The sequence below is a fragment of the Corvus brachyrhynchos genome, unplaced genomic scaffold, assembly GCF_000691975.1.
Source record: "Corvus brachyrhynchos isolate BGI_N302 unplaced genomic scaffold, ASM69197v1 scaffold175, whole genome shotgun sequence".
In the NCBI taxonomy this organism is placed as follows: Eukaryota; Metazoa; Chordata; class Aves; order Passeriformes; family Corvidae; genus Corvus; species Corvus brachyrhynchos.
Genome location: NW_008238448.1, coordinates 7,647,068 through 7,655,414, shown reverse-complemented (window position 1 = coordinate 7,655,414; position 8,347 = coordinate 7,647,068).

Below are 8,347 nucleotides of genomic sequence, written 5' to 3'. Positions count from 1 at the left end.
TGTCTATCTTGCCTTAAGCAGGAAAGCCAATGTGCTGATCTTCCCTTTGACTCTTCTGCTGACTATGTGGTTAATCATCCTCTCTCTGGCTTCCTTTCTTCTCATGTACCAAATTCCCTGTCTTTCCTGCCTAAGAGACCAAATAATTCTGTCCATTCTTGCAGTCATACAGCACCTCCAAAAGAGATCAATCTGCTCAAGGAATGAATTTGCCATCAGTATTGCTGTACACTTTAAAAACTTATTATAGCATTAAACCCTAACATCAGCTTGATTCTTATTTTCCCTTCAACAGATGGTAGTGCATCAAGCTGTTAAATTTCACTGCAACAAAATTGACATTCTGTTTGAAGTTTCTATCCCTCATGTGAATCAATAAAAGGTAGGAATGCTGCATTGAAGAAATATTCTTTGCAAATGGCTATGCATTTGTAACCTATCCAAAGCAAGGGCTCTTGATAATGACCCCCAATTTTCAAGGGTTTGGATCATGAAGTATCACTAGAAAGAGAGGTTATATGTAAATAAATCAGGACAATTGATGCTAAAAAGCAGGAGCAGACTCTGCTCCTGCTTTTTAGCATCCACATTACAGGAGGAAACAAACGGGATTAATGGCTGAAGACTCAGCACAGCAAGTGCACATTAAGTGTTTCACAAAGACTTCCTACTGATTTCCAACTCAAATATCCTTTACACTCTTCTCTTTGTCATTCACTTTCACAGGTTCTCACACAGATTTTTTTTTTTTAATAATCCTGTGCACTAGTTGGAGCACGCATAAGAAGAAGAGTAGGGAGAGATTTTTGTCTATATAAAATTCTTGCTCTCAGTCTGAGCTACATGTAGAAGTACAATTGAAAATGGGAATGGATGCAAAACATAAGTTGCTTAATAAAATTGAACTAGCAAGACTGTACCATCCAAAAGTACTGCCAACTAGGGAAGGAAGTGAAGTCTGCTAGCCTGCAGCCCATTCTCAGAGCCTCTGCACTGAATGCCTCCGGACCTGGTTCCCAGCTGCCATTTTCTGCACACCTTTGCCAGCAGTTTAGTGCCAAAAAGCTATCAGGTTTGTGGGGCCATGCCACAGGGCTGCAATGACATCCCAAGCTCTTGCACTGTCTTGCCACTGATGGGTAAAACAGAGCAAGGACAAGACTGGCCAGTGGGGTTTTGTGCAGATTTCAGTCTTTTATAGAGGCCAAATGTCCCTTTTCTGCCCTGACAATGCCCTGAACAAGCTTCTGCCCACACATGCCAGAGCAGTATTTACTATGAGCAGGATGTATTATAGTCATGGCTGGCAAGTCTCTGCTTTCATCAGTTTAAATATATAATTCCTTTAAAAAATGAATGAGCTGTTGCCACAATAAAACACTCAATGGTCAATAAGTGAGTCTTACTCTTCTTTAGCAAAATTGGCAGCTAAGAATAAGCACACACATATTTGTGGCTTTTGTATAAGACCTAGATTGCACTGGAAAACAAAGAAGAATATTTAAGGGAAAAAGCAAGGCTTGTTGTTTTGGCCACACTTAAAATCTTAGCAGCTGAAGGACAGATCTATCTTGCCTTATGAATCCTGAACTCTAGCTCTGTAAAACAAAGATTTTCAGGGGCTAAGCATCTGAACTTCCCAGAGATTTCACTTGTGTTCAGGTCTAGCCAGACCTGGAATAAATTAGAACACATAGTGTGACAGGGTAATCATTAAAGAGATCCTCCCAATGTCCCGTGGGAAGAGGTTAGTCGTGATCCCCTGTGTTAGGCAAATGTGGCTTCTGAACCCTGAGTCACGACTGAATCAGAGGTCAGAAAACACATCCTTAACTCCCACACCTGTATGGTGCCCTGCAGATGTTGCTGGTTTTCTTACAAAGTTTTAGTTGTGCAAAGGTCCTCGTAAAGGCTTCAGCTTCTGCCACATTAGACTGTGTCACCCCCCCAACCTGTCCATCACACGTACTCTTTGGTTGTTGAGGAGAATGGGAATCTCAACTTATATTTCAGATAATTATAGTGCAATACATCGAAGAGCTACATATAGGCATTGCACAAAGCTCAGCAACCATCTCAGTGTGCCTTGAAAGATGCTCTAAGCCCCAGATTCTGGTAGTGTTGCCAGTAGCCTCTATCACCCACCTTCAGGAGAACATGAGCACTTAGTGGGCTGCAGATCCGCCAGGCTACAGGAAGGTGACACAGTGTCATGCTCTACTACGTCTCACAACACCAGCTCATGGGAGTTTTCATGGAAGAGAAGTGTGGAGACAAACCTCAAACAGGGCAAGTACAGAAAACCCAAAACTGTTCATTCCAATGGACTGTTAACCAGTGTGATAGACAGACACACACTGAGACTTGAGGGGAAAGCTGAAAAATAGAAAGTACCTGGACATAATTAGAGGAGACTGTTGAACCATCTGACTCTGTGTTTGAGTCAAGTATGTATTAAAAGTGTTTTAGGGGAACAGGCTGCCAGCTACAGCCAAGAAGTCATAGCCTGAACTTCCCCTCCACCTAAACACATGAGAACACACTGCCTTTTACAGACAGTCATTCATGAAGCCGACAAGCACAATTCCTTACCACAACTGTAGCATGGACATCAGGGTGCCTCCTGTGACCAGCACCCAACCTGCCTCCAGTGCTGCACATGGGCAAAAGCTTTAGCAAAAACCATGACCTTTTCACCTTTTCCGTAGCCTTTAAGTTCCAGATGGAGTAGCAACTTTCAGCGACCTGCTTTTGGAGTTCAGGCTGCTGGATGCCCTGCCACTGCTGTGCCACCAGCTGTGCTCCTGTCTGGCCCTGCTCCCTACATGTCCCCACTCCCACCCTCCACAGTTCTTTTGTCTCTCCCATAGCCTACCAGCCACATAAGATCACAGCACAGACTCGCAAACCGCACACCTTCTGGGGAGCCTTAAAATCATTCACTACACGTTTATAACTGTGCCCTGCTGCAGCTGCCAGTGTGGCTGTACCTCTGGGATGGATGGGGATAGAGCAAACAATATGGCAGCAGGGAGAGGTGGCATGGAGCCTGCTGCAAGCAGAGAGGCTTTCTGCTGATAAGCATTACTTCTGCTCAGTTACTTTTTTTCCTGATTCCCATCAGACATGTTCAAGTATTTCTTGTGGCCACTGACCCAAACAAACCATTTTTTTGCCTGGCTCTGAACTTTCTGAATACAATTGAAAAAAAACAAAAAAACTAACAGCCCCAACAAACTACACTACATGTTATTTCACTTCTGATGTGGTATTCAGGCCTTCAGTCCCTCCTGGGAGCCAAGCCTCTTGTAAATATGATTATGATAAATATTTCACTTGAATGGCATGCGGTCCATTACACAAAACCTTGCGTGACCAGGGACCAGGGCTGACAGAGCAGATAGGGCCAGCAGCTCTCCCAGGCGACTGCTCAAACAGGGCTAAGTGCTGCTGCCTGCTGGTGCTCAGACAGTGAGGAACAAAGCACTTTGGGCAGCTCAGTAAACCCAAATCCCATATTCAATTATGGGTAGAGAATGTCTGTTTTAACTGAAACTCTCGAAATAGCTTAGTTTACTTTTCTAAGTGAGAAAGCTTTGGAAATGTGTTATTTTTGCTGCCTTACAGCCTGGGATAAGTGCTGCTCTCCTCCCCTCACTGCCCTTGGGAAGCTGATTTTCAGCTGAGATTCTCTTTGCCAGCTAATGAAGGAGGCTGCATTAAATGGCAGAAGCAACAACAGGACACAGATGGTGCATTACCGTGCCCCTGGAGAGCATCCAGGAGGGATCCCACTCAGCCTCCTCTGTACCCAGTGAGCAGAGAATCTCTCTTTGCCCTGAGGGTCTCCTTTTACCAGCATGATCCCTCAGGGACACCCTGCTCACTCATATTTAGCTCTCGTTCTTGACAGCAGTAACACACAGAGAAGCTAGCATGAATGTTTTACCAAAGGAGCTTTGGTATGGGTAGACCTTGGAAACCTAAACTCCCTTGAGCACAAGTGCACACATATATTTGCCACTGAGTTTGTGTAGGGTATCAGGAACTGCTTGTTTTCTTCATTCATGCTTTATATTGGTTTGTTGAAAAAATAGGTGTTGCTGTGGTCTTACAGCAAAGAAACTTGCTGAAAACAGTAGGGAAACTAGAGACAGATCTTTTATTATTGCACTGAAAATATTCTAGATGTGTGTCCAAAATTCTGACTCCTGCACCTAACAGGCTTGTGGTGCAGTATAACTCATATCTTGTATTAATGTGCCTGGTATCCTTGCTAAAATGCTGGCAAGCACAAAGCTGGTTGAAAAGTGCTTCTCTAAGTGGGAGGGAAGGGTTGTAAGCCAGGCCTATGTGTGATTTACAGAGCAGCTCTTGGGAGGTCTGAAGCTGCCTTCAGTGTGCTGCTGAGAAGGCCTGGTGAGGCAGCTGGCACACGGATGCTCAGCATCACCCCGGTGAATCCCTCTGGCCAAGCCCACACGTGCTCTGCCAGCTGCCTCTCCCGAGGGACCCTCATGGCCTGGCAGCAGCACAGATAGGTGAGGTCACCCAGATATGCTTTATGGGGTCATGTGAACACAGAAGAAGCTGGAGGATTCACATATGTGAAGGAGGAACAGAAACTTGGGGAGGAGGGTGTTGCTCGAAAGAAAATTCAGAAGATGGGGAACCTGTGGCAACGTCCTGAGCAGTATCCCAGCTGTGGGAACTGAGGAATAAAAGGAGCTTTTCAATTGTATTTTCAGGTGCACTCTAACCCTGAGTTCCACTCCTCGTGCTTGGAGTTTTGTGGTGAGGATCCTGATCACTCCTGACTTGCCTCTGGGCTGTCTACTTCTGGGTGTTGATTGCTGGCTTGGGGCACAGGGATGTTGCCTGATGTGAGTGGTGTGGGAGGCCCACGGAGAGGAGGAAATCTGAATGGGCAATGCCCAGGGAAGTGTGGATAATGCCAGTGCTGCACACAGGGAATGAGAAATGGAGGCTAACAAGAGAGGTTACTAAGGAGTGGTGGGACAGGCAGCACCAGTGAAAAGAATGAAGTAGCAGTCACAGGTCCTTTCTACCCGTTCCCATCTGTATTCTTTTTTTCTGAACATTTTGTCCACATTAGGGCTGGGTACTTGGCCATTGTAATTAGCAACAGCCTTGTATTTCTACATAGGCTTCCCTGAGGGGAAGTGATTTTTTATATATTATTGCAGAAAGGCAATGAGACTCAGATTCCCCCTGAATAAATATAATAATTATTATCACTGTTGTTGTTATTATTTACTATCTATTCAGTGCACTTTCAGTGTAATTCCTATATTTCAAAAAAGGAAGCACACAAATGGGAAAGGGACAGACAATCCATGGTAAATACCTGGCAAGTGCTAGGAAAGAAATATGGTGCAGTAACTCTTGCAGTAAGCCTTGCCAGAGTGAGTACTTGCCATGAAAATACAAAAGTTACAAATAAATATGTAGCAACAAAAGAAGATTTAATTAAATGAAAACACAGAGCCAGTAAGAGAAAAGCTGAATTCTGGCACCTAAACAAAAGCATGGAGAAAAATTTTTGACAAAAACATTACTGTAATTAAAAGGTGACAGAAAGTGGACTAAACACAGTGAAGAAAAGGTTGGTTGGAGTTATGTTCTCAACAACAAAAAGTCTTGGGGAAAATTAGGATTGCTCATGCTTATGCTTGCTGGAGGAGCTGTAGATAGTGGCTGCAAATGTTTATGTCTGCTCTCCAGAAATAGTATTATTGCAAGATTATTTTGCTAATCGGTATGACATTCCATAATCTGTTTTTGCTAGACATGGTGCAGCAACTGTGATGATATCAGGCAGTTGTAATTTGATTGTGATGTTTAAATGTTCTCAAAAGCATGGCTCTTCGACTGTGTAACAGCAAACTCAGAGCATCTGTGGTGAAATAGTCTTGTGGAAAATGCAGTTCAAACTGCTAAAAGCATGCTTTAAAATTCAAACTAGTACTTGGCACTGCTAAATTACAACATGGCACCCTGGAAACTGCCTCTGCCACTTGAAAATAGATTCTCACTCGCTGAAGTGTTGTTTAATAGAAATCTTTAACATCAGAAAGGTTAGAAAATTTTCACAGTCAGGGGAAGTTATGTGCATCTGTTTAAAGTATTTTGTAAAACATGGCCCAAGAGACAGTGTCCTCTTTTGAAGTGATTTTTATTTAATCTGGTGTGAACCTTACAAAACAGGGGTATCCTGTGAGGAAATGGGAAGCCTCAAGATCTTCACTGGAGATGTGCCCTGGACCTCAGCTCTAAAATGGACCTACATCTTGAGGGGTAAGTTCTGGCTACATCAGTGAAGAGGCCTGAGCAGAGCCCTATGGAAACAAGCATCTCTGCTCCCCTTTTTCCTTCAGCTCTTCAAAGCAACTTGGAAGCTGCACACTGATCTTTAAATGTGTAATCACATCAGTCATAACTGTATGGGCCTTTTCCCCTGTGTGGGTCCTGCATGTAAAGACACTTCGGTATGGGAGAAGATTAGAAATGCTGCTGTGTAGACATGGGGAACCACACTGAGAATCTGCACTTCTCGAGGTGCCTCTCTCCCTCCTGCCCCACATATTATTATTGGAGTTATTCAGTGGCAAAAAACTGAGCAGGCTGGTTTTCAGGTGCAAATCACTAAGACTCAGTGCACCTTAGCACGTTCCTTTCTGATAGAGGTGTCCATTTAAGCCATGCTTTTCATTTAGAGCAGTTCAAGTAAATTTTCTGCCAGTCTCTGCCAGCATCTTCAGTCAGCTACATTCGTGTTGTTCTTGACTTTGTCATCATCTTCCCTGCCCATCACCCTCCTGCTGAGCACAGTTATAGGCTGGTAAGATCACTGGTCCTGGTGCTTAACATGAAATAACAAGTACCTCTTTAAGTATTGCTGCACAACAACTTCTTGGTGCTCGCATTTTCTATGTTAAAGCAGCAGGAAGCTAAATTAGTGGAAGTCTCAATTCTCTCTGCAGCACAGGTGGATATGTGATGTCACCCTGCAAGGGCACAAAGGTCTGTTCCTGACACCTTCCTACCTGTTACACTGCTTGTTTGACATGAAGGGCACCCGGAGTGTGCAAGTAAAATACTGAAAGTATTTTCAATCTAGGTGAACTGGAGGCAATGCCAAGGGATGCCCCATCCCTGGAAGTGTTCAAGATCAGGTTGGATGAGGCCCTGAGCAACCTGATCTAGAGGTTGGCATCCCAGGTAAGGGTGTGGTGAAACTATATGATCTTTAAGGTCCCTTCCAACACAAGCCATTCTGTGATTCTGTGATTACAAAAATGGAAGAGGGACAATTGTGTCAGATTTTCTGATAAAAAAAGATATTGCTCAAGTATTTCTATGCAGTACAACCAAAAAATTGTATTCCTGGTTTAATTTAATGATTAAATGATCCAGAACAGGAATTTTGTCCAAACATGTCTCTTTCCCTCAGTTCTCTTTTAGGGAGGCTTAGATGTGACTGACTGACTGAATTTCTGGAAGTTATTTATAAACCAGCAGTTCATATTTGGGAGTTTGAGAGTAACTTGCCTTCTGTCAGCTGAAGAAGAAAAGTTCTTCCTTTGTAGCTCATGCTCTATTTGTTCTTAATCAGTCAAAAAAGACCAGATTAAAGGCTTGGAGTACAGTCATTAATTTTATGGAAAGCTGTTCAAACTCCAGTTGTAGAAATTATAAAGAATGAGACTCCCTTCTAGAGAAGGGAGTAAGAATATGAAAAAATGGGGAAGCTCTTTCTACAGGGAAAATTTAAAGTTTTTTACCCTTAAAAATAGTATCTGTTATTAGGGTGATTTGAAGAGGAAAAGAATAAATCAGAAACTGAGATGCTGGGGTCTACCTGTTTAAGTATATTTCATTCAAATGCCAATGCCCATTTTACCACAAAGCTCTCTGTCTATTTGCTGCAGGGTGTTTAAGGCCACCCCGATCTTTGGACTGATAGAAGGTAACAGTGAGCTTGGGCTTACAGCAAGGAATATTCCCTAATTTTTCTGACTTGATGTTTCTTACTAGTGAATGTCTGGAGCTGGAGAGATTCTTGAATCCCCTTTTAAGTCAGCAGGGAATTGGGGTCTTTAAATTTATCTGCAGATTAAAGCCCATTGCTCTTAGGTTCAGGTCATTTGATATCCCTGGAACCTGCAGATATGCACTCAGCAGTACTGATCAGCACTGACAAGCAATCCACAGAGCAGGCAGCTTCTGGGAGCTGTCACAGGCTATTCACATGGCACAGAATTGTGGAGCTGTGCAGATATTTAGGCTGCCCTCACATTTGTTAGTGCTGTGGTTGGGAAGAGCC